The 27,682-nt window shown below is 40.2% G+C and overlaps 1 protein-coding gene across 1 annotated transcript in view; it reads left to right on the forward strand.

Annotated features, from left to right (window-relative positions):
- The first annotated feature begins 612 nt into the window (after nt 1-612).
- The window catches only part of fndc3a (fibronectin type III domain containing 3A), a 250,225-nt gene continuing 223,155 nt past the window's right edge, over nt 613-27,682 (forward strand). The window contains 1 exon segment of the mRNA XM_034168451.1: nt 613-1,044. The gene's annotated coding sequence lies outside the window, so the exon portion shown is untranslated.

A 27,682-nucleotide genomic window follows, 5' to 3' on the forward strand; every position in this document is an offset into this window, starting at 1 on the left:
CTTTGTAACAGAAAGGAATGGGGGCCTGATGGAACAGAACCCCAGACCTGATGTGAACCACTGTTCCAGCCAACTCAGGGATTTACGCATATTGCTAATACCTAATAACAACTATTATTAATATTGATGTACCAGACCAAAGATGGGAAGCATGGTGGCTTAGTGGTTAGCACTGTTGCCTCTCAGCAAGAAGGTCATAGGTTCAATTCCCACCTGTGGCCATTCTGTGTGGAGTTTGTGTGGGTTTTCTGGTTTCCTCCCACATTTAAAGACGTGCAGGTTAAGTGAATTGGAAACTTTATAAATGTCAAGGTCTCCCTTGCAAAAGAAGTCTCGATCTTGGGACTAACCTGGTTAAATTAAAAATACTACAGACCCCTCTAACACTTTTGAAGCCACTCCGCCGGTGGATAGATGGGCGCATGCTCCTGTGGGATGATGAGAAGAAGAAGAAGAAGGAAAAAAAGACGTTATGCACGAACATTAAAATGTAGGTACATTCGGGACTCGTTATAATAGTTGTACCGGTTTAAACCAGTGGCATCTTGACAGTAATTTGGAACTCGTCATTGTTTGCCGTTATGCGCATGCGCACGGTGCCCTGTAAGCGATGGCGACATTCCAGCCCCTTCTGCTTACAGCAGGGTTGGATGGAAAGTTATCTCGATAAAAATTGTCATTTGGGCTAACTTTGTCGACACGTAGCAGCGTCACTTCAGCTTGCTGGCTGCTTTTGTCTGGTTAGAAGGTTTTTTTCGTTCATTATTTTTAACCGCAGTTAATGCGAGCGATCCGTTTTCGCAGCTCGACAAAAGCACATCTTTATCTCGCTATTAGCTAGGTAGCATTAGGCATAGCTAAAGCTAGCATGTGACATTTTTGCCTTCTTTTGTGTTAATCTGAGAAGTTAGAAAGTATTCGTCGTCAGGCCACGCTGAAAGCAGCTGGTAAGCGGAGCTGGTTTAAGTTTGTGGAACCGTGTGAAGCGACACTGTGAGGGAGAAGACTGCCGCTGCTGCGCCGTCCAGTCTGCAACGTTAGCTGGTAAGAGCTCTCAGAGTACTGCTGAAAGAAAGGCTTATGTCTTTCAAATAAACTCTCCCGTTTGGGTGCAAGGTTTGTTAATTAAAAAAAAAGTTGACATCTGTGGAATGTCTTAGCACCTGTAGCTAAACACTTTGCTGACAGATAATACCTGCTAGCATTGGTACATAAACAGTAGGCTAGCGAGTAATGTACTCCAAGTTAAGATGATATAAAGGATTTATTGTCAGATGAATTAGTTACTATTCATGGTTGACGGATCTGGCAACGATAAGGTTAATATGATCTGCGATAGATAGTTGTCAACTAACTGGCTAACGGTGAGGGGCGGACTGACTGCTAATGTCAACAAATGTGTTCCGGATAGCCAGCTGTTAAAGTGCGAAGCAGGTGGCCGCAAAAACATCTCCCCAGACCTTACAAACTCTCATTTAATTAAGGTATGCGAGCTTATCGCTTCTTTGATTTGCAGTTTAAAGCCTGAAGTGAAATGTTGTAACATACCACTTAACTTGAGACCTTTTTTTTTTTTTTTTTGCATTTTAATTGTAGTTTCCCCTCATGCATAGTTTTGTCTTTCTTTCATATGTGATTGAGGAATTAAACTTGAGGGTTAAATAAATAGAGCATTGGTGTGATACTTCTACCCACTTTGGGTGTTTTTCCCATTTGACCAAAACTGTAACTGAGAAACAGCTGCTCTCTTAGCCACAGGCAAACAGCAGCTGTTACCACAGTTTCAGTATAGAAAATCAACAGGAAATGGTCGACATAAAGGTGATTTGTTTGTAATTTAGGGTTAAAGTGATTCAGTCGAGAGAAGAATTATGGTTACATTAATTTTTTAAAGTAGAAAAGTAAAAATAACTCCTTGGTTCTAATGTATCAATTATGCTAGTTGCTATTTTTTTTTTTTTTTTTTTTTTTTTGGCTGTGGTTGGGCAAAACAAGGCATTTGACCATATCACCTTTTTCTCTGGAAAATGGGCCTTTTTTTTTTAAAAAAAAACATAAATGACAATTTATAAACTAACAGGGCTGGTGGACAAGTGGTTGGTGCACTTGGTTTCTGTGTGGAATGTTCCCGGTTCAAACCCTACCCTCCACCTCTGCCACATTTCTCCATGTAATGTGGAGTTGCGTCAGGAAGGGCATCCAGCGTAAAACTTGTGCCAAATCAAAATGCAGATCCACCTTGGATTTGCTGTGGTGCCTCCGAGTGAAAACAAGGGAGCAGCCGAAGGGCTGTCGACTTTACTGACAGTTTATAGACTGACAACTCATAAACTACACAGGGAAAAAGGTAGTTGTCAGCGTGTTGTTCTCACACAATTGTGAATTTGAACACAATTTACTCTGATATTGAAAAAGCTTTGAGGTAGAGGTGGGTAGTATAAACTAGGGATTTCACCATCATATTTTTGTTATTTTAAACATCACAGTTACACAGGGTTGAAAGCAAGCACAGTAAACTCAGTCTAGTGTATATGCTTGAAAGTTTAACAGCTCTGTATTAAGAGAAAATGGCCTTCAATCCAAACTGCTTCTTAGTGTTTAAATTTTTTTCTAAAATGAAGCATACAAACATTTTTTTGTGTGTGCCTCTTCTCAGTTCCATTTAATGCAGCACTGTCTTAGTAAAACTAGAACACACTGATATTGATTGGATGACATGAATCAAACACTGGTTCGGGGCCATTACAACAGAAAATGCTTCCTCTAATGTCAAATACGTATTTCGGATCCTAAGTGCTGCTAGCAGGAAAGCTATTGGTTAAAACCTGAAATACCTACTGTAGAAAAATGGATCGACATAACCTATGATATGTTCAAGATGGAGAGGATTACCTTTGCTTTTAGACTGCAACAAGAACCTTTTTTGGAAAGATGGATAATGTATGTCACGCCAATATGACCACCATTTGTTTAAAAGTGGCTCTTTGGGTCCTTTTTCTGTTTTTATTTTCCATTCTCCCTGTAGAGGGCTTTATGTGTCATTGTGGTTTACCCCAATATTTTACACATCTGTTTGTTTATAAATATTTTTACGATGTCTAAAATGGTTATAGGTAAATATTATTAGATATTTGAATGCCTAATGCAGTGATTCTCAACCGGGGTGCCGTGGGTATTTTTCATATTCGCGATTACTGTGAATTATTTATTTTATCCACAAAGCATAAAACGACTCAGAATCTGATGTCAAACGTGCTGCAGCCTCGCTCTCGTCTTAAGACGGGACAATAACAAGGAGGCTGACGGCCGATTAAAACAGTGCCGTCTTCTTCAAAAGCCGTCTAAAATGGGGAGCTGTCGGTGTGTGTGCCTGTGTGTGCGCGCGCGCGGAGTTAACAGGCTGCAGACTGCGAGGGAGGGGGTGGGTGAGGGAGATTCCTGAATGCAGGTTCAGTGCGCAGCGAGCGCGGAGCAGAGAGAGGATTTTAACCCGAGTGAACGTTAACAAAACGGAAACATGAAGCTGCCTTTACTTCTCTCTGAACTTTCTCTAAAGGTGTGATTCTGCCGTTACCGTCCTGTTCACACCATGTGCGCGTCGTATGCTGAATTTATGAGATCATGAGATGAAATAAATGGTCAAATATCTTTAAAAACATATTTAAAAAATGAGAATATATGAATGAACTGAGCCACAAAAAAAACCCAACAATGTTCAGATGCACAGATCACAAAAAGCAGGTGAGAACTCTGAACTTTAACAGCTGTTATTTTCCAAAGGTATTTAAATGTTCAATCTTGAGCTTAATGCAGTGTTTAAGCACAAAACGTGACTGATAAGGAGAAACAATTTCAGAAATGCAACAGAAACAACCACAATTCAGAAAAAATTGGGACTGTATGTAAAATGAAGATAAAAATAAAAATGTTGCACCATTCCCAGTTTCTCCACTCACAGAAGCCAAACGTTCTTCCAGAGTTGTGTAATTATACTACAATAGTAGAATATAAAGAAGGGGAAAAAAGAAAAAAAAAAGACAATATATTCGTCAGTCGCAATTATTTGTCTGACAATTAATTGTCTCCAGAAATTCCTAATCGTGACAGCCCTACTTGAGATCAGAGCACAAAATGCTTGAGGATTTTCGAAATGCTGCGTTTTCTGTATCGATTTTCTATTAATAATAATAATAATAATGATATTTGGGTTTTGCGCAAAACCAGAGGTAATAGCATTATAATATTATTTTGGTTAGTGGTGTGCCGCAGGATTTTGTAAATATAAAAAGGGTGCCGCGGCTCAAAAAAGGTTGAAAATCACTGGCCTAATGGGTCCCTACTTGTTTTTGTACTGCTTATGAAGTGTAGAGTGATACAATTGCAGATGACTAAATGAGGAGTATGTTATGTATATCCATGGACTGTATGGACCTGGAAAAGCATAAAAAAAAAGAAAAAAAAAAAGAATCAAACACCGGTGGTTGTTTTAGATATTAATAATACTAGAAGAAAAGATACAAGTGAGCACAAAAACGCCCCCTCATTTCAAGTGGCTATGATATCAAAACGTATTGGAATATGTTTATAAATATGGTGACCGCAGATGCATTAACTCAGAAGTCTTTTCTCACCCGCATCATTGCAGCAGTACATTCAATCATGCCAATAGAGGATGACATTTTTCGGGAATTCCCGTGGGTCACGTGATTCCTGCGGGATTCCCACGGGATGGGAGTCAAAATTTTATCAATCCCGTGATTGGGATGGGACTGGAATAAAAATGAGCGGGCAGGAGCGGGAATGGCAAAAATAGATGATGATTTTCATCTATTTAATGCCGCGTTCACACCGGGCGCGATCAGACGCTACAAATTCGCGGGGGCCTAAAATTCGCCCTGGTGCGTCATCAAATAGGAGGAGCTTCCATTCCGCTCGCTGGCTCCGGTTGTCAGTCAAGTTATCATGACGGACGTTGATCACACGGGGCGAGTTGTTGTGAAAAGCTCCCAATACAGAGAGTATCATTATTTGCTGCAGGAGCTGCGTCTGGATGCTGGCTGCTTTTAGTGGTCCTTCCGCCTCTGCAGGACCCAGCTTGAGGACCAACTGTCCCGTTCACGCACGCACATGTAAACAATAATAATAAAAAAAAAAGAAACTCCGCTGCTTGCTGCAGCTCGCTCTTCCACCAAAAAACTCTGTCATAATTGTGTTTAGAAACCAGTCACCATTTGTTTTATTGTGTATTTATTTCTGTGTAGTTAATAAGTAAAATAATCTCCATTCGCTTACGCGCGCATGTAACATAAAAAGAAACAGAAACTCCGCTCCTGCTGCAGTGGTGCTGCTGCTCGCTCCAAAAACTCTGTCATTATTGTGAAATAAAGGACAAAAGAGACATAAGTCCTGCTCACAGGCTGCTACCAGAGACAGGACATGTTCACATCTTCAGTCAAACTCCAGACATCTCCACGTCACTACATATTCAGTCCCTGATTGATCATCACGGCGCAAGACATACGGGAGTGGGACTGATTTTGAGTGGGAGTGGGTTGGGATTGGGAGTCATCTTTACAGGAGTGGGACGGGATGGGATTTATTTTTTTACTCCAGTCCAGGATTGGGACAGTATGGGATTTTTTTTCTGGGAGCGGGATGGGACGGGAGTGAAAATCCACTCCCGTGTCATGCTCTACATGCCCGATATGTTGCAGAGAGTCCGGACTGAGCCAGATTATCACATCAGTATTTGCCGAGTAATGGGCGGGGTGCCAATACTACTTGAAACCATAAGAGATCATGCAATTGTAGCCACCAATGTGTAAGAATATTTCAATAAAGTTACATTCTATATCTATTGGAAATCATGGAGTGTTTTGTGCTCACCCTGTATAATTTTTTTTAAAATGATGAAATAAAATTTTAAAGTCTAGATTTAATATAATTAAAATTTGGTTGATTACAGATGACGTAGAGGGCACGGTGTATTTGTTGTAACCCTAATTTGAGTATTACTTGATGTCACCTCTGTTTCAAGCAGACATGAGAAAAACCAATGATGAACAGTGAGAGATGGTGCCGGGGATTTCCCCAGAGATCAAATTGAGCACTTATGAATATGTAGTTTTTTTTAATTTTTTTTATAAAGATTCTCTTGCTTAGTATTTTTTCATTTATAATACATTCAAACAAAGATAAAACAGAATAAACAGAAGACGTTACACTTCAATCATTTCCATTCTAAAAACAAAAGTAGTTATATAGATGTGTTAAAATAATCAATAAACTGTAGCCGAGTGAGTGTGTGTGTGTGTGTGTGTTTTTTTTTATTTTTTATTATTATCCTGAGTTTTTGAGTCGTGCTCTGTCACTGGTCTCACGCCAAATAGAGCCCAGAATGGGTCTGGTTTAAGTTGGGTTTTTGTCAGGATTTATGAAAGGGTCTGAAATAAATCATTCCAGTATGTTGTGATGTGGGGACAGTTCCAAAACATATGTGCCAGTGAGGCTGGTTGCTGTGCACATTTGTCACAAGAGGTATTCGCTGAAGGAAACATCTTTGATAGTCTCAGTTTGGACAAATGTAATCTGTGTAAAATCTTGAATTGTAAAAGTCCATGTCTAAACAAGCAGAAGTGGAATGGATGTAACTCTGAGCTTTTATCCATTGATTGTCTGTGATGTTTACTCCCAGATCCTCTTGCCGGTTCCTTTTCAGATGGTCTAATGTAGGCGTTGAGTCCTCCTGTGATAACACGTTGTGGATCCTTGCTATTTGTCCTTTTTTAAATGGATCAGACTGAAACATCTCCTACCTAGCAGAGCTGGGGGACTGGTGGGGGAAGGATGGGAATTGGCTCGTAACACAGCTCCATATCTGAAGGAACTTAAAGAAGCCTTTGCTTCCTAACTTGACTTTGTTTTGTAATTGTTGAAATGTGAGGAAAACCTTTTCAATAAATAAATCATTAATACATTTAATCCCTTTATGACTCCACACATAAAATGATGTATTTGAAACTGACAGAAGAAAAGAGTAATTATTTCTTAAAGGATTGACAGCTGACGTGCTTTTCCCATCTAAAATATTTCCATATCTGGGTCTAAATTTTGACAGAGTGAGAGACCACTAGATTCTCAAAATTATGGTTTGGAATTGGAGTAGATGAATAAAGTAATGCTTTTACAGAGGAAGGGTAATGACACTCATTTTCCATTTTGCTCCATTCAGTCTCTTGATTAGAAACACAAAATGACATTGAGCGGATATTACATGACCAGTAATAATGTCTGAAATATGGTAATCCCATTCCACCTTGACAAGTTGGTCTTTGTAAGATTTTTTTTTTTTGTCTTTTTTGTATTTCTTGGGTTTTTTCTGTTTCTTATAAAATGTGACATGAGGGAATCCAATTGATCAAAAAATGTTTTTGGTATCTATATGGGAATGCATTGACATAAGAAAATAATTTTTGGTAAAATATTTATTTTTATGGTGTTTATTTGGCCCGCTAATGAAATTGGCAAATTCACACGTGTTTATATTATTTATAGTTTTCGTGTCTGCTCATCATTTCTCTGTTAATTGTGGACCCGCTGGTTATGATTCATAAACAGCGGTTCCACAATATATTCATCAACCTCCATCAAAGCCATTTAAAGATGTCAGTCGTGACTCACATTGCTGCAGATTAAAGTTGCTAAATGGGGATTCTTGTCTGTTGCAGCAAGAAAAGAGAATCGTCCGCTGTTTCACACAGGTTTTTTTTTTTTTTCTTCATAACATGTCTTTTCCTCTACCATGCAAAGTGAAAGCCATACATCAACAACATCCAGAAAACCTGCCGCCTTCTCTGGGCCCGAGCTCATTTGAAATGGACAGACGCAAAGTGGAAAATTGTGCTGTGGTCTGATAAGTCCACATTTCAAATTGTTTTTGGAAATCATGGACGTTGTGTCTTCCGGACAAAAGAGAAAAAAGAACATCCAGATTGTTACCAGCACTAAGTTCAAAAGCCAGCATCTGTGATGGTATGGGGGTGTGTGTTAGTGCCCATGGAATGGGCAACTTACACATCTGTGATGGCACCATCAGTGCTGAAAGGTACATCCAGGTTTTGGAGCAACGCATGCTGCCATCCAAGCAAAATCTTTTTCAGGATTGTCCCTGCTTATTTCAGCAAGACAATGCCAAGCCACATTCTGCACATGTTACAACAGCGTGGCTTCGCAGTAAAAGAGTGCGGGTACTAGACTGGCCTGCCTGCAGTCCAGACCTGTCGCCCATTGAAAATGTGTGGCGCATCATGAAGTGCAAAATACGACAACAGAGACCCCGGACTGTTGAACAACTCAAGTCGTACATCAAGCAAGAATGGGAAAGAATTCCACCTACAAAGCTTCAGCAGTTAGTGTCCTCAGTTCCCAAATGCTTATTGAGTGTTGTTAGAAGGAAAGGTGCTGTAACACAGTGGTAAACATACCACTGTTCCAGCTTTTTTGAAACGTGTTGCAGGCATCCATTTCAAAATGAGCAAATATTTGCAAAAAACAAAGTTTATCAATTTTGAACATTAAATATCTTGTCTTTGTGGTGTATTCCATTGAATGTAGGTTGAAGAGGATTTGCAAATCATTGTATTCTGTTTTTATTTACATTTTACACAACATCCCAACTTCATTGGAATTGGGGTTGTATTATGTTTTTATCTTTGCTTTGTAATTTATTTTTATTTTACTATGTTTTACCTTTTGTACTGTGCCCTTTTCAATTTTAATTCACTTTGTGCTGCTATGAATTGTGTTGTGTGAAGTGCCTTGAGGCCACTCTGTCGTGAGATGGTGCTATAAAAATTAATAAAATTGAATTGAATTGAGTTACTCGACTAATTGTTTCAGCCCTAAAAGTTAGTGATGGACAGTTTCAGTTCTGTTCCTGGTGTGGTATATTTTGTATTGCTGAAGTCCACAGATTATATTTAAGTGAGATGTTTGGCAGTGTCATGTTTGTTAAGAAACACATGGTTAATGTTAAAGCACAATTTGTTGTAGTCAAAAAGTGAAGTTATGTGATTTAAGTGAAATGTTTGTAAATAAAAACAAAGCTAATGATATTGGTAGCAGTTACAAAGTCATCATAAAATTGTAATGTATCATTAAGTATTCATATCGACGAGTACCCAAATGTTAGTACTTGTACTCAGTCTGGGGAAAACGTGGTATCGGTGCATCCCTAATTATAGTATTGCTACAGTTATCTTGTCCAAATGTTTTTATCTTTAGAATTTTAACAGTAGTTAACTATACTGTGGTAGTTAGCATTGTTAAGTTAGCATGACATTAGTGCTGTTATCGTCTTCTAACTTTCATGGTGGTTGGTAAACTGTTGTCAAGGTGTGTATAACAGCAGTCTAACAAAGCAAAAATTAAAAGGCCTGTGTTGAAACCGTTATTTAACTAGGGGTGTTAGGATCACAAAACCCAAGAGTTCAGATCGGATACGGTTGGCTGGCAGTTCTTCAGATCGAATACGGATGGCTGGCAGTTCTTCAAAAGTACCTCTTGTGAATTTTTGGTATAATAGTATCATCCTAAGTGGTAAGTAAAACTAATATTTACAGTTATTTTAAAAATTAGCATTTTCTGTTAATAGTAATTGCAGAAAACGCACTCGCTACAAAATTAATCGCCACTAGAGGCAAATCGAGAATATTCTTGAAAACAGACAAATTTCAAAATGTCAATGTCCTGATCACAGAAGCAACGTTTCTGTGGAATAACAGCTATTTTCTATTTATTTAAGACATAACAGGTTAGGAAAACACACTGTACCCAGGAACAAAAAAAAAATAAAAATTTGTTACATAGTGTTATTTTAGTAATTGATGAATTGGTCAGTTCTTCTTTCAATTAATCGTTTATTTTTTCTTACATGTGAGTTTTGCCATTATTTGTTTGAGTTATTATTAAAAGGCCTTTATATCACACATCGTTTGAGCTTGTAACAAAGTTATGATGTTATATTCTTGCCAAAAGCTCACCTGGAGTAGGGTTTTGTTTTATTTTGCACATACATACATTACCGACACACCACAAAGAGATTTCCATCAGGTTTCACCCGATTATGAGCAATTTTAGATGCTTACAGGATCTATCTCAGCCACTGACAACAGCAAGAGTCCACGAAAGTATTTTAAAGGCACGACTAAAGTGTAATATGTGATCTTTAATAAGATATTTTCATGAAAAGACACAAATGTGCAGTTAACTGCATTTTATTTTTTTTATTTTTTAGTTATTGTTGTTGCTATTATTTATATAAATTAAAAATATTACAATTTGTAATACATTTAACTCTTTACGACAAACGCTGACCTATTAATCATTATACAGAAAACACATGCACACAAATGTGCTGAGATGCCAACAGCTTCATGCTAACTTTAACATTGAAAACGCCATAGACATGCTAATGCGTTAGCATCGGCCCCGTTTTTAAGTTATAAAATACATCTGTCAACTGTTTTAGAAGACCGTAACAGGTCAGTTTAACATAAAAAGGTAAATATTACTCACAGACACACATGCTCTTTAGGGTTTTAGCGGGGGAAAAATGAAGATAAAGCGAAATAAAACAAAGAACCAACGAAGCAGCAGATCGAAGCACTGCTTTGGTTCATGATTCAAAGCAATGCCGTGCTGCAGAAATGTTTGATTATATGGAAGAAATGAAACATTTGTGGTAAAACAGAGTTATTTAGCAATTAATCGATGACTAAATTAGTTGACAGCTGTTTTAATCGATTAACTCGATTAGTTGTTTCAGCTCTACATGTCAATTCAACTTTGTCTCAGATCTTCTTTAAATTTTAACCAAATATTCCCAGACTACTCAGAACAACAAATCTGAAGTTTGATGCCTGTATGCCAAGTAGTTTCTGAGATATGGCCAATTTAGTGTGCATGGAGTCTGCCGTTTTTTTTAGGCAAAAATTATGGCTGTCATTTCTGGAGCCATGTTAAAGGTAGAATATCTCAGCAAATAATGGACTTAGAGGCCTGAAATTTTCTGTGGCAGTTGTCATGGACACCCAGACTTGGACTATAGTCAAACAACAGACATTGACACTAAACTGTGAAGTTTATGTATGATCAAACTATGGAAAATATTGCATTGACTGTTGCGAGCATCCATGTTTGAGACACTGAAGCATGCCATTACACTCAAAGAAGCCTTTCCATTTCTTGGCTCCTGGATGCTCGCAGTAGTCAATGTAATATTTTCCATAGTTTTGGCATACAGGCCTCGAACGTCAGATTTGTTGTTCTGAATAGTCTTTGAATATTTGATTAAAATTTGAAGAAAATGTGAGACAAAGTGCTTGAGGCCCTCCTTGAATTGACATGGAATGAACCATATACATGGAATTTGATCTGGCGTCATTGGTGAATAAACAGCAATAAAAAGTAAAGGAGAGAAAAAATACTTCTGTAAGAAGTAAAGGAGTCAAACAGACAAATGGACAAAGCTAAGTTTACTGTCAAATAGATATGGTGGAATGAGGTTGTGCAGGCATGCAAATGGACAGTGCAGGGATGATCAGTCTACTTTGTGGGAGTGGGGGAGAGGCAGGGTAAATGGGGTCTTTGGCATTATTTATAAGTCCAGCTGTGTTTTTGTGTCTTGAGCTTTTAGTCCTGATGGACCTCAGTGGTCTGCCATGGGGAGGGCAACAAAAAGTTTGGACTCAGTGATGGCAGTGTAGAAGTTTACCATCATTGTTTTTGGCAGGTTGAAAGTACATCCTCTGTTATACTCTCTTGGTGAGAGCACAGCTGTGACTCTTCAACTTTTAAAATTACTTAAATTTCTTGTTGTTGAACATAAATGCCGGCATTCTCTGGTTAGGGCTGACAACACAGAAGGACTTCTTTTAAAATGCTATATCTTCAGCCACGACAAGGAACTATTTTCAGACGTCATTGTCCGCAATCAGGACACGTTATGTGGATGAGTTTTCATCAGGCTGTCATGACGGGTCCAACTGAAACGGCATAGGTAATATTAAGACTTTGGCTGTGGCTCAGCTAGGGCTGGGCGATATGACTTTAAAATTCATATCACGATATAAATTGAATCCCTTCACGTTAATGGTGTATATATATCATAATATAAATTTAATTGTAAAAGTTATAATGGAAGTGTTTCTGAATGGGTCATATAGTCCCTTTGCAAAGCTAAATTTATTAAACTAAACAAATACATGAATTAAAAAAGAACAAAAAACAAAATCTGATATAATATTGAGCACCTGATTCTCTGCTTCTTAGACATGCATTTTTTTGCATTGCAATGATCTCATTTTGCCATTCCTGCTTCTGTCCAGCGTGAGGCAGTGTTCGCTTGTCTGCTTTTGGTGGCGTTATGTTCAGAAAGACCTCAGACACCACCATGTGAGTTGATGGTCTTGATTGGCTTATGTCATGGGGTTCCACCAATGACAGAGCGGAAGGTGTATTTTTTTTTTCTCTGCTCTCCTGCTCCAAGACGGAGATGTCAGCACAGTTGAATGAGGAAATGTGAGACTGTTTACTGCAGCTTTCTGCAAATACGCGCACCAAATATGACCATAAAATTCACAAAAAATATTGAGGAAACTTTTAATAATAATTCAGGTTATAGTATAGTTGTATAAAGCTAGAAGCGTGGACTTTTAAAACGCATTGAAACAGAGACTGAGTCTGGTGAATTTAATGGGACAATTGCTTAATTCGGTCATGTGACTTCTACATGCTCAAATTCAGTCAGGCGACTCCAGAGGGGTAAAATAACTTGTAATTTTACACTCTTCCAAGGGGAAGTTTTAATCTGCCAAAGTGGAGATGGAGCCTGTGACCAAAGCACTGTCTGCAGCCTTTTCCAGTTGTTCAGAGTCACTGAAGAAGACATGATGATGTCATCAACAAGCATTACCATGATTGGTTGGTGGAGCCTTAATCTCTACAGTCGGCCAAATTTATACCATGAAATGGTTATATCGTATATATTGCGTACCCCTGGGCTCAGCCGTGTTTTTATGCACTTACTGTAGTCAATGTTGGAAGCGGATCTTTCAGTGAGTTTTTTGCTTTTGAATGCATTCATAGCGTGACAAGTGAGGAATTGTGTGCTACAGGCACATTAGTGGCAGCATCTATAAGTGAGTGTCAGACTCTTTTTAGACAAGCAGCCAGTCAAATCCACCCAAACACAGAGGCTGTATGTGACATCACGCTGATCGCACCTAAACTTTGTGAAACTTTTGTCAGTCTGTTTTATGGACACTCTCCCTCTGTTGCACATATAATTAAATATGGACGCATTAAGGTGGGAGCTTGGTCAATCACACGCTTATGCCATAGAATATCCGACCAATCAGAGGCGTTCTTTATAGTTTTTTTCTTTATCAATTTATTAATTATCAGAAACGAAAAACTCATAAGAAGGGTGGAAATGCACATTTTTAGTATGTTTTATCAGATAATATAAGAATTATTTTTAAGGTGGTCCCTCTTTAAATCTTTATGGGTTTCCTATGTTTGCGCTATCAAACAGCAAGACAAATGTGCCCTATTGATGACTGTGCTCACTACTAGGAAATGCAGCTGCAGCCCCTCCACTCAGACTGATTTTTACTTTGAATGTATGGACATAATTGCAGTTTAAAATACAACACAATGCTAAAATACCCTCGGTCATATGAGCATTGTCTTCTTTATAATTTGCACTTGTTTATTTGGTATCCTAGTGCAATGTGTGTGTGTATGTATGTGTGTGTGTATGTATATATATATATATATATATATATATATATATATATATATATATATATATATATATATATATATATATATATATATATATATATATATATATATATATATATATATATATATATATATATATATATATATATATATATATATATATATATATATATATATGTATATATATATATATATGTATGTATACACACAACAAAAATATAAACGCAACACTTTTGGTTTTGCTCCCATTTTGTATGAGATGAACTCAAAGATCTAAAACTTTTTCCACATACACGATATCACCATTTCCCTCAAATATTGTTCACAAACCAGTATAAATCTGTGATAGTGAGCACTTCTCCTTTGCTGAGATAATCCATCCCACCTCACAGGTGATTAGACACCATGATTAGTGCACAGGTGTGCCTTAGACTGTCCACAATAAAAGGCCACTCTGAAAGGTGCAGTTTTATCACACAGCACAATGCCACAGATGTCGCAAGATTTGAGGGAGCGTGCAGTTGGCATGCTGACAGCAGGAATGTCAACCAGAGCTGTTGCTCGTGTATTGAATGTTCATTTCTCTACCATAAGCCGTCTCCAAAGGCGTTTCAGAGAATTTGGCAGTACATCCAACCAGCCTCACAACCGCAGACCACGTGTAACCACACCAGCCCAGGACCTCCACATCCAGCATGTTTACCTCCAAGATCATCTGAGACCAGCCACTCGGACAGCTGCTGAAACAATCAGTTTGCATAACCAAAGAATTTCTGCACAAACTGTCAGAAACCGTCTCAGGGAAGCTCATCTGCATGCTCGTCGTCCTCATCAGGGTCTCGACCTGACTCCAGTTCGTCATCGTAACCGACTTGAGTGGGCAAATGCTCACCTTCGCTGGCGTTTGGCACGTTGGAGAGGTGTTCTTTTCACGGACGAATCCCGGTTCACACTGTCCAGGGCAGATGGCAGACAGTGTGTGTGGCGTCGTGTGGATGAGCGGTTTTCTGATGTCAATGTTGTGGATCGAGTGGCCCATGGTGGCGGTGGGGTTATGGTATGGGCAGGCGTCTGTTATGGACGAAGAACACAGGTGCATTTTATTGATGGCATTTTGAATGCACAGAGATACCGTGACGAGATCCTGAGGCCCATTGTTGTGCCATACATCCAAGAACATCACCTCATGTTGCAGCAGGATAATGCACGGCCCCATGTTGCAAGGATCTGTACACAATTCTTGGAAGCTGAAAATGTCCCAGTTCTTGCATGGCCGGCATACTCACTGGACATGTCACCCATTGAGCATGTTTGGGATGCTCTGGACCGGCGTATACGACAGCGTGTACCAGTTCTTGCCAATATCCAGCAACTTCGCACAGCCATTGAAGAGTGGACCAACATTCCACAGGCCACAATTGACAACCTGATCAACTCTATGTGAAGGAGATGTGTTGCACTGCATGAGGCAGATGGTAGTCACACCAGATACTGACTGGTATCCCCCCCAATAAAACAAAACTGCACCTTTCAGAGTGGCCTTTTATTGTGGACAGTCTAAGGCACACCTGTGCACTAATCATGGTGTCTAATCAGCATCTTGTTATGGCACACTTGTGAGGTGGGATGGATTATCTCAGCAAAGGAGAAGTGCTCACTATCACAGATTTAGACTGGTTTGTGAACAATATTTGAGGGAAATGGTGATATTGTGTATGTGGAAAAAGTTTTAGATCTTTGAGTTCATCTCATACAAAATGGGAGCATAAGCAAAAGTGTTGGCGTTTATATATATATATATATATATATATATATATATAGTGAGGAAAATAAGTATTTGAACACCCTGTGCTGCGATTTTGAGTTTTTCACCAGGTTTGCACACACTGCAGCAGGGCTTTTGACCCATTCCTCCACACAGATCTTCTCTAGATCAGCCAGGTTACTGGGCTGTCGCTGAGAAACACAGAGTTTGAGCTCCCTCCACAGATTTTCTATTGGGTTTAGGTCTGGAGACTGGCTAGGCCACTCCAGAACCTTGATATGCTTCTTATGGAGCCACTCCTTGGTTATCCTGGCTGTGTGCTAAGGGTCATTGTCATGTTGGAAGATCCATCCCCGACCCATCTTCAGTGCTCTAACTGAGGGAAGGAGGTTGTTCCCCAAAATCTCGCAATACATGGCCTCGGTCATCCTCTCCTTAATACAGTGCAGTCGTCCTGTCCCATATGCAGAAAAACACCCCAAAGCATGATGCTTCCACCCCCATGCTTCACAGTAGGGACAGTGTTTTTGGGATGGTACTCAGCATTCTTCTTCCTCCAAACATGGCGAGTGGAATTAAGACCAAAAAGTTCTATTTTGGTCTCATCTGACCGCATAAGTTTTTCCCATGACTCCTCTGGATCATCCAAATGGTCATGGGAAAACTTAAGACGGGCCTGGACGTGTGCTGATTTAAGTAGGGGAACCTTTCATGCCATGCATGATTTTAACCCATGACGTCTTAGTGTATTACCCACAATAACCTTGGAAACAGTGGTGCCAGCTCTCCTCAGGTCATTGACCAGCTCCTCCTGTGCAGTTCTGGGCTGATTCCTCACCTTTCTTAGGATCATTTATATGCCACGAGGTGGGATCTTGCATGGAGCCCCAGTCCGAGGGAGATTGACAGTCATGTTTAGCTTCTTCCATTTTCTAATAATTGCTCCAACAGTTGATCTTTTTTCACCAAGCTGCTTGGCAATTGCCCCGTAGCCCTTTCCAGCCTTGTGGAGGTCTACAATTTTGTCTCTGGTGTCTTTGGACAGCTCTTTGGTCTTAGCCATGTTAGTAGTTGGAGTCTTACTGATTGTGTGGGGTGGACAGGTGTGTTTATGCAGCTAACGACCTCAGATAGGTGCTTCTGATTTGGAATAATAAGTGGAGTGGAGGTGGACTTTTTAGAGGCAGAGTAACGGGTCTTTGAGGGCCAGAATTTCTGCTGATTGGCAGGTGTTGAAATACTTAATTGCAGCAGTAACATGCAAATAAATAAATAAAAAAAAATCATACGTTGTGATTTCCGGATTTTTTTTTTTTTTTGACATGCACCTAAGATGGGTGTTCAAATACTTATTTTCCTCACTGTGTGTGTATGTATATATATATAGAGAGAGACAGAGACAGAGATTCATTGGTCCCCGTAGTGAAATTTGTCTTCACCAACTGTGCAATACATTGTACATAAGACAGACAGCAACAATATCACAGTAGCAGAGCACAAGATAGACAGCACGAACATCTACAATAGCACTAATAACAACAATAACAAGCAGCAATACAATGGCAGACAAACTGGTCAGTGGGGCGTGCTGTTAAGGGCCGCTATAACTGCGGGGATCAGGCTCCTCCTGAGGCGAGCCCTCCTAAACTTAATGCTTCGTATCTGCACCCTGATGGAAGTGGAATAATGAATTGAAGTGGGTGAGTGGTGTCTTGTACTATAGAGTTTGCTATGCAAACAGTGGATCACAACAGCAGGATCCTGGGTTGGATCGGTACTCGCTTACTGCGGAGAGACAAGATTGCTTCGACTAAAATAGCCACAGCTGTACCAGGCTGCTCTGTAATGTTTCCAGGAGAGCTGCGTCTCTTTGTCCTCACTGCATGGACGCGACGGACTACTCCCCAATGTCTTCACATGACAGCCACGTCTCTTCATCCTCACCACATGAACAAGACGGGCTGCTCCGCGATGTCTTAACAGGACAGCCACGACTCCTTATCCTTACTGCATAGATGCGACAGGCGGCTCCACAATGTCTGTACAGGACAGCCACGTGTTTTCATCCTCGCCGCATGGATGCAGTGGGCTCAACATGGACGTTTGTGACTAGACGGCCCCCCAGTGGCAACTTTCAGTACTCCCAAGATCCACCGCCACTCCAAACCTCCCCTGACTCCCGAGGTTTCATTCGCCTGCGCCACAGGCTTTCATTGGTCTATGAAAGCCTTTCTGCTGACCAGCTTAACAAACAGCAGTGGGGTGCACTGCCTCAGCCCTGCAGTCAGTGAGGACCGCTGCAGCCTCTCTATGACGACCTGTTTCACGTATTGAAAAGGGGGACAAAAACTTTGTCATCGACACAGGCGGCAAAGCTAAGCACACTTCAGCAGCCCGCCTTGTGCCAGCCCATCTCGATCTGGACAGACCCACGGAGCGTACACATCCTACTCCACGAGTGCACCCCCGACTCAACACGGGCCCCCACAACGGAAGTCTATGGCTTCTTTATGCTACAGTGCCTCCAACCCTCCGGTGCCAAGTCGCTGTGGCTGGATTATTCGCTTCTTCCATAACATTTATTGTTTTTGTTATGGTATACTCTGGTTTTGGTGGATGAAGTGAGATTCTTTACATTTTGGACAAAATTCACCATAACAGAGTGGCCCTCTGTCTGTTCTCTGATCTGTTAACATGCCCAGATGTGTGGAGCACAGACGATGTGTCCCATGTCCTGCATGTGTTAACACACCGAGGCGTGCAATATGTATTTATGCATACAAAGGTCTCTTTTATGCCAGCTATGCAAATAACAAGCCGTCGCCACTTGGGGTTACAGGTTGCTCCCTGCCGTACATGTGTTAACAAGCCAAGCTGTGCATATTGATGACTTATCCTCAGTTCCCTGTGGGATGTGGAAATCGCTGTCTGCCGACAGGACCCCTGTGAGGGTGCCAAACAATTGTCTGGTTTCTGTTCTGTACACATAAAGCTTTTTCCTATAATTACCCATGTGTTCCTGAACATACAACAAAGATGTGTTGCAGGTCTGATTTTTGTAAGAGCACACTCACTACATATATGAACCACTATAACGAGCAATGAAGATGTAGAAAGGACATGAGAAATAATAAAAGACGCACAGTTGCATTGCCAAAATGGGGAAATTGTGTCCTTCCTCCATCGCAATATATATATATATATATATATATATATATATATATATATATATATATATATATATATATATATATACACAGGTGAGCCCCGTTAACCCACACGTGTAAGGCCAGGTTCACACGGCAGGATAATTGGGCCAATATCGGACCCAATCTTCCCCTTCCGACAGTCTTAAGGATGTCCCGACAATCGTGATGACGCTAAAGGTAATCTTATAAAATGTTCCTTTCGTGTGTGGTGTGTTAAGAGCATTCTGATCTGCTCGGAAGGCCATCAGGAGCGCTCCGATCGCATATCGGGGATATTCAACATGTTGGATTTTTTTGGCCCGATATCGCAGCGTGTGTCGTGTCCTCCGACCACAAGCGAGCTCACAGCCTGCTGAATGTGACGTGCAGCCAATCAGAAAGCGAGGTGACGGACGCACGGAGCGGAAAATAAAATCAAAACAGCTGTTCTGACTTACCAGAAAGTCCGGTGGTCGTGCTGTCTCCACTCCTTTAAAGGTGCGTTTACACATAAGTAAGATGTGTTACGAATGTCATTTTTCTGTCATTCGTGACACATTCCTGACATTCTTAACGTGACTTAACGCATCTGAATAGGTTTCTTAATAGTGCGTGTTGTTGCGTGATATTCTTGATATTCGTGGAGCATGTTTTTGCCTGTCAAAAAATCTTCCACGAATGTCATACACCACCCTCATTTCGCCTCACGTCGTGGAGGTTGCAACTGAGCGTATTGATCTGTCTTGATAACTAATGATCCTTAATAGAACGTGACAATGTTCGTAGTGGTTCCTGTGATGGTTCTTGGAGCCCAAACTGTCACGCGTTATTACGAAGTGACACGGAAACTGTCAAGTTTTGACATGACTTGTAACGCGGCATCACATTTCACTGCACGCCACGACAAATCAGTTTTCTGTCATGTGCGCATAATTTAACTCGGGTGTTCAGTTTGACGCAGTATGCCGAAGAGGAACAGTGACGCGAAGTCAGCCAAGTGTCGTTCCACAGTTCCTGCTGAAGCTCCTCAGGACGCTCCTGCAGGTGTTCCACCTGCTGTTGTAACCGATGAGCAGGAGAACGAGTCTGAGCCAGAGGAGACTCACGTGCAGCCAGACACCTCTGCACCTCCTCCAGTCAGGTGGAGGAAGAAGTGCGCGCACAATTAACCCTGCAGCACCGATTTCAGTTTGATTGCTGACACCAAGTCGGCTAAAAGTCTCATTTCAGTGCTCTTCAGCGCACTCCTGCAGGTGTTCCACCTGCTGCATATGCCTGATGTTTGGGAAAACGTGCGAGACGAGAGCCGCATGATGAAGCCACACATCTGGCTCTGTCTGTCTCCTCCTCCTCTCTGCGCCACTCCATGGCACAGAGCCCAACTACGCATGCAGTCACAAAGTTCTTCTGAAAAACTGGGGTGATCTGAATTCGGTTGGATGAATATGGATGTATGTGTGGAGACAATTCACCTCATTCACAACATGACAGAACTTGATGCACTGTTACGCGCAATAGCGCACAACAACGCGGAACATTATTCTTGACTGTGCGTAATGGTTCCTGATAATTCTCCAGCAACACGTGCCATTAATCGTAACGTGTGGTAACAGCTTGCAACAGTTCCTGAGGACACCTGACGCCTCTGCCTCGAATCATCACATTTGTGATCAGCGGCCAAGAATGTGTACTTCGTGACTTGTCATCGTTATGTGTAAATGCAGCATAAAGAACACCTTTTCTTTTTGTGTTGTTCTTTCCCGCTTTTTTAAATAGTCCACAAAGTACCTCCGTTTGTTTACTCTGAAGTCACGTTTAATCTCGAGAAATTCTGCGAGATTTCCTGTCTGAGCTGTGAATGTCCGTGTGTGAAATCTGTTCATGTGTGGTGGTGGTGTCCTTACCGTGTGGCTGAACACCACACGCTGTACGACCAAACCTGTTAGATCCATGACTTTTTTTTTTTTTTTTGTATCTTCACGTGTGTTGTGTCTCAGGTTTTGGAAACCTAAAGATAATTTTAAGATCCTGCCATGTGAACCAGTCTTAAGTTGTGATTCGGCTTTACTCACGGTCTGCTTGTGGACCCCGAATATTTAGACGACAGTATAAAAGTCCATTTTGATTTGACTGTTTTTGGGAGGGATAGTGTAGATGTTTCTGGATGATTCAGAATTTTTGGATGAATTCATGCTGATTGGTAGGAGATCAAATACATTTTTCATGCAACAAAATACAAATTAATTATTTAAAAATCACACAATGTGATTTTCAGTTTTTTTTTTTTTAAAGATTCTGTCTCTCACAATTGAAGTGTACCTACCATAAAAATTTCAGACTTCTCCATTCTTTGTAAGTGTTAAAACCTGTAAAATCAACAGCGCAACAAATACTTATTTGCCATACATGTTTGTATTCCTGTAGAAAATTGGGAGCTTAAGCAGAGTTTTCATGGATGGACAGATGAGGCTGTGTTTGAAGGTGGGATGTACAAAGAGGTGTACTTACTCTTACACAGTGGTGGGCACACTTCTTATAATCCGATAACAGATAATTATCAAAGATAATGTTTTCATTATCGGATTATCTTCTTAGATAAATTTAAAAACCATCATCGGACTAATTATCTTCCGATGAATTGCCATCCGATAACTTTTAGACCGATAACGTACTAAACTAAGCTGAACAGTGAAAAACATTTTTAAAATTATTAAAGCAGTTGAGACCTACCTGTTAAAAGTTTCCTAATAGATATGTAGTTCTACCCTCTGCAAACAGAAAACACTCTAGCCTCTGTAAACAAAGAACTGGTGAACAAAAACAAGTAATTTCCTTTAACACCATACTGATATAATCGCGCAATATCACCGTCATCCAGAGGCATACATTTTTAACTTATAGTTCAAATTTTAACCTACTCATTTTAGACAAGTTATTTAAAATTACTGTCATGTCTGAAGTTTATAAAGTAAAAATATCAGATATATGTTTTTGTTTTAAAGTAATGTGCTAATTTTTAAGGTTTTGTGAGCACATGCTGTGCCAGACAGCAATGCATTATGGGTATCATAAGGTAATCTCAGACATTCACGACAGGACAAATGCATTTCAGACACTCTGTTCAGGCTCCACGGATAACAGCAATAAACTCTAGTGCATAAAACTCTCGTGAATATATTCTCTGGGTTTATAGACGTTTGTATTTGCGGTTGTTAAATTCCACGCATCTTAAATGTAGCAGACATGGATTATCTGGAATTTTGTTTGACACGTTTTCAAGGCCGCTACTGCCATCTACTGGCCAGTAGTGTTCATGGCAGTATTAAACGTCTGGGTACCAGTAGATGGCAGTGTTCTATTTATTTTAACCCGGTTATATCAGATGGTGGTCAAATCAACTTTTTGGCTTTTCAGATGGCTTTTTTTTTTTTTTTTTTTTTTTACAAATTAAGTTTAAAAACAAAACAACAACAAAAAAAAATTACAAGACAGCTCTGTGGTTGGATGCTTGTAGCTCTTCAGAAGCAGGAGGTGGTCGTGAGATGTTAAAGCTTGTTATTCCACTACACGATGCAGGACGCGAGATTAACCTGAAACTCGGTCCAAAAAATTCTCGCACGAATGAAAAATCATCTGAAAAATGGCCAAAACATGCACAGTGTAAAGCCAAAATTTATGTGTCACGATAAGGCTTTTCAGAACTGACCAATTGTTAACCTTGTCCTTTGGTTTATCTATGTTTTTATTATTTATTATTGCATTTTAACCTGTGAAGTGCTTTGTGACTTATGTCTGTGAAAGGCACTATATAAATAAATTTACTTACTTACTAATATTGAGTGCACGTTTTACAACATCATAAAAGTTTTAAAACATGCAATTGTGATGACACTTCCAGGGCTCCGTAAAAATGCCTGTTTTTACAAATAAAAATGGAATATTTTACAAAAGCACATTTATCTTTAAACCAACACACGTCACATTAACGTGTTGGTTTACATAATGAATGACTGAACTAATCAGTGTTTAGTAGAGGCACTTTTACCCAGAATGCTTTGCGGTCTGTTTGTTACAAAACCTCAGAATTAGTGCCTAATTCAACATTAAAAGATTTGTTATATTTTAACTTTGTACAAATGACAGAATTGACATTAATGGAGTTATTCTATCAGTATTTTCACAAAACCATAAGTTAGTATGACTTTATTTTTCAAGCTCACAGCCTGACCGGAGCGTTGTAATTGATATAGAGCTGGCCTTATGGCTGCTCTCGGGGTGCCTCTGTGCTGGGAGCACTGTAATGAACAAGAGCTTCCAGCAGGGGCAGAATGTTGAAAGAAAAATGATGATTATGATCAGTAGAGAGCTGATTTTGTGGGTGTGCTCAGGATTTGTCTGTGTTGCTACAGGGGGCAACATAGTTAAACATTCTTGCTCATTCTTTGGGTCTTTCAAAAGCGATCATGTTAAAAATCAATTTCAGCTTCTTAGTAACTGTAAATGTCCCAGAGACAACACCGGAATTTATCGGTTATCCATTATCTATAACTTCCGATACATTTTTGGGTGGTTTATCGGTTTATCTTTATCAAAGATAACTTTTCAGTTATCTTATTATCTGTTATCGAAGTTCATTTTTTGGTTATCTGTGCCCACCACTGCTCTTACATAGGTTTAAAGTGTACATTTGTTAAGTCTTGATTGACATTGAGATACAAAGAGACGGTTATTTTAAGAAATAGAGTGACATTCATCCAACATGGTCAGACATATATACACCATGCGTTCTTAAGCCCCTTTCACACCCGGGCTGCTCCCAGTTGTGTTGTGCGTCGTTATGACGCCGCCACGTGGATGCCACCTAGTGTCGCGCTGATGCAGCTCGGCGCCACAACAGCGCGAGGGGCGCAAATGAAAATTAAACATGTTTAATTTTTTTTGCGTCCTGTGTTCGACGCAGAATTAAGTGGTTTCAGTGCAAGTCAGAGAAACAGGACGGTACTCGGCGTGACTGGAAGCCACACACTCACGAGACAACGTTACCCGACACAATTTATGATTCCTGCTGTGTTCCATTGTTCCTGCAGTATAAATCACGTAGGATTGTTTTTATACCGTGTACACAATGCAGGACACAACTACATGCTGAAAAAACACAGGGGAAAAAAAAATGCTGATTGCAGCAGCTGCTCCTCCTTGCTGCTCCTTTTCACAAAGGAGCAGGAGCAAACACTTTTAAACACTTTTGTGAGAATACTCTCACAAAAGTGTTTAAATAAAATCCATAAGTTCTGCTCACAGACTGATTGCCAGAGACAGGAGATGTCCTCATCCAGTAAAAAGTTCGGACATCTCCTGGACACTCATGGACCGTTCATGCGTGCACGTGTGAACTTAAAAAAAAAAAAAAAGAAAAGAAAAAAAATTGTCTGGGTGCAGGCAATTAGTTTCTTGTTCTCTGCTCAAACTCTCTTATCACAGTAAAAAAAAAAAAAAAAAGACAAAAAAAAAAAAAAAAAGGACATAAGTCCTGCTCACAGACTGATTGGTCACACGTGACCAGTAAAGAAAAGAAAGAAGAAGAAAAAAAAAAAAATCTGTCTGGCTCCAGGCATTAGTTCCTTGTTCTCCCCTCAAACTCTCATCACTGTGTACAAAAAAGAACATAGGTCCTGCTCACAGACTGATTGCTAGAGATAGGACATGTCAACATCAAGTAGAACTCCAGACATCTCCACATTTGCTCACAGACGGTTCGTTATCGCACGCGTGCATCTTGCGGTCAAAGGAGGAAAGAAACTCTAAAGCTGCGTTCAACGCGATGGATGCGAGTGAAGCGATTTTGAGCGTTTTGCGCGTTAGTGGCGCGATATTGCATCGCGTCACATCGCGTTGTCCTCCTCCCCAAGTTCAAAAATCTGAACTTTTTCGTCTCGTTGCGCCGTGATGACCAGTCAGGGACTGAATATGTAGTGACGTGGAGATGTCTGGAGTTTGACTGAAGATGTGAACATGTCCTGTATCTGGTAGCAGCCTGTGAGCAGGACTTATGTCTCTTTTGTCCTTTATTTCCTTTCTCCTGCAGCCCAGTCACATAGCATACGACGATTCCGAAACGAAGGGGAAAAGTAAAAAAAATTTTTTTTATATCACAATTCGTTGAGAAAAGGTGGATGAATGAGATTTATCACTGAATAACCTGTGAATCAACATCGCAAAAGGGATGAAAGAGGAATGAAACAAAACCAAAGCTAACGTTGATCTCAACGCTTTAAACAAAATGCGTCTGGAGCGCTGGAGCAGTCTGTGTCTGCATCTGTGCATTCTAGGACTCGGCACTGGTACAGAGCTCAGCTGCAAACTGAAGTGTGTGATCAAACCCACTGTGGAGATCTGTGCGCACTTCGGTGGATCCACCACCTGCTCTGGTTCCTCGTCCAGAACAAAAGAGGGTTCATCTCCTTCATCATCAGTATCCTCACTGTCTGGTTGAGACTCTGATGACACGCTGCGCGCTCAGTCTTGCTCCAAATACAAAAAAAAACAAAAAAAAACTGAAGCGCTTGCTCAACATTCAGAAGACGCCTCATTTTTACAAAAAAAAAAAACACCACCAAGCTAACCACACACGCTGAATACACCACCAAAATAATACGCACTGCAAACATGCCAAATATTTCTCAAAGCTCTAATCGCTGTCTGTACAACCGAAAATGCCAAATATTTCTCAAAGCTCTAATCGCTGTCTGTACAACCGAAATATATGAGAGAGAGAGAGAGAGAGAGAGAGAGACTCTCTTTGATGGCTTAAAGTCATGCTTCTCTAACTACTTATAATGTTATGTTAAACCTCTCATAAACATACTTTTACAACTGCACACATCAAGGAAAGAACATGCAACTGTTTCACCAAGCCATGACAATGTAAACATGACAAATAATTACCTTTTTAGACTGCTCCAAATGCTTTCTCAAGCGCGAACGGCTCCGGCTGGTGTGCTCCTCTGTGATTCAGGAAGATTAGAGCTGTTTTCAACAGACAACCCTCAGAGAAAATGATTAATCTGCCACAAAATAATTATTTTATAGATGCAGCTTCCAGCACATAGTGCGTGGCTGCAGGTGGAACAAAGCATGGCATCCAGCTGGGAACACAGCGGGTGGGATCGTCTTGATGACATGCGTGCAAGTGCACAGATCAAAGTTGTGCAATATGCAGTGATCAAGGATCACTTCCTCAAAACTTTTGAACTGTCAGACGCTGAAAGGGGCAGCAAGCTCTTCTGTCTGCAGAGACGGGTGCATTGCAGCACAGCATCCATTGTTTATTGGTTAGATAAAATCGCTTATTTCTCCAAAAATATTTTTCCTATCAACTTTCCGTTTTTACAGCATTCATCCTTGACCCAAAGTTCATAAGCATACCAAACAGCAAATGTCAGCTCTCCCTGGTTTTTGCATGATTGAAACCATACACACGCACACTTGGCTATTATAATAGCTATAAGAGTTAGAAGCAGGTGATGTTATGCTGAATTCTCGGGACCAGATGAAGGTCTCTTCTGCAGCTTTGAACTCTGGTGGTGTTGCTGAAGACACTTTTGTCCTATTTTGAAGAGCAGAGATGTTTTCTTTCAACTGGACATGGTGTTCAGCTCATCAATGGAAGTTTGGTTGTCTGCGCAACAAATGTTCCTGATTAGGACAAATAAAAATATTTCTTTAAATATAAAGAAACACTAAACAGTTTATATATAAAAAGGAAAAAAAAACGTGGAAAAACAATGGAAAAAAAAACGCCCGAAAAAATAAGTTATTTAAAGTTAAGCTTTTGTGGTGTCTGAAAAAAGCTGTAGCTTTATTTGGTAAAAATAAAAAAGACTGAACCATTTTACAAATGAAAGCGTTCACTCAGATCAAATGTGCTAAAAGGCTAAGCTAATGTTAACCGATCATTAATCCTTCACATCAGTTCAGTAAACGTCACGTTTTATTTTTACATTATTCTCACCTTGATAAAGCTGTAGAACTAAACTCCGTTGGACAAACTGGGACTTCGCATATATCCAAAAAGTGGGAGATTTTGGACTGAGTGGGTTTGCTCCATCACCCCGGCTTCCTGCCTCGCTCTGCACAGGAATGATGCCTGAAGGCCGGCTTCTCCATGCGGATTGGCTCGCTGTCGCGGTTCGATCGATATCCCACCAAGTCGTCAGTCCTCCCTCGGTCGGCGTCACTCCGAAAAGTAGCTGGGAAAAAAAGCTTCTCCCAGCAGGGTGATGGGAGAATCGTTCTGCTGTTTTTTAAAGCTTTTTGTGGTTCAGGCGACGCAAATTCAAGAAGGTGATCGCTGAACTTTTTTCAGGTTGTGGAAACAGCCAGAATGTGACATAGCAATCCCGCCCCCTTGCCACTTCCGAAGCGACGCATCTGACGTCATGCGTGTTGGGACACGTTGACGGATTGGCCTGATGAAAGGCCCTTAAATCGTTTCACTCGATTATACGAGTTTGGAGATCGTTTGATACAAATATCGATATCGCGATCGAAATTCGGTTAATTGCACAGCCCTACATGATATCCTAATTAGTTATGTTTGTCATCGCACTGATGCTGAGCCTATTCTATTCCAACATATTACTTACAGTAAAACCTTTTTTGTTACTTCTTTTATGATGAGTGCATAGGATACAAACTAGACAGAAAATGTTTTCATTTTCAATTTTCATTATTGATGCCATTGTATATGATATGTATATTGGCCACATTATATAAAATGTGTTCAGTTTTTACTGTTACTGGGATCCATGTTATTTAGACATCATTAGCACTTACTGTAAAATGTTGATTTTTACAAGTTCAAGCTATGTGCTTTGCAAATAAAGTGCATTTATCATCTGTATGTATTTACGTTCAGTTTCTT

This window comes from Thalassophryne amazonica, chromosome 4, assembly GCF_902500255.1.
Source record: "Thalassophryne amazonica chromosome 4, fThaAma1.1, whole genome shotgun sequence".
Taxonomy (NCBI): Eukaryota; Metazoa; Chordata; class Actinopteri; order Batrachoidiformes; family Batrachoididae; genus Thalassophryne; species Thalassophryne amazonica.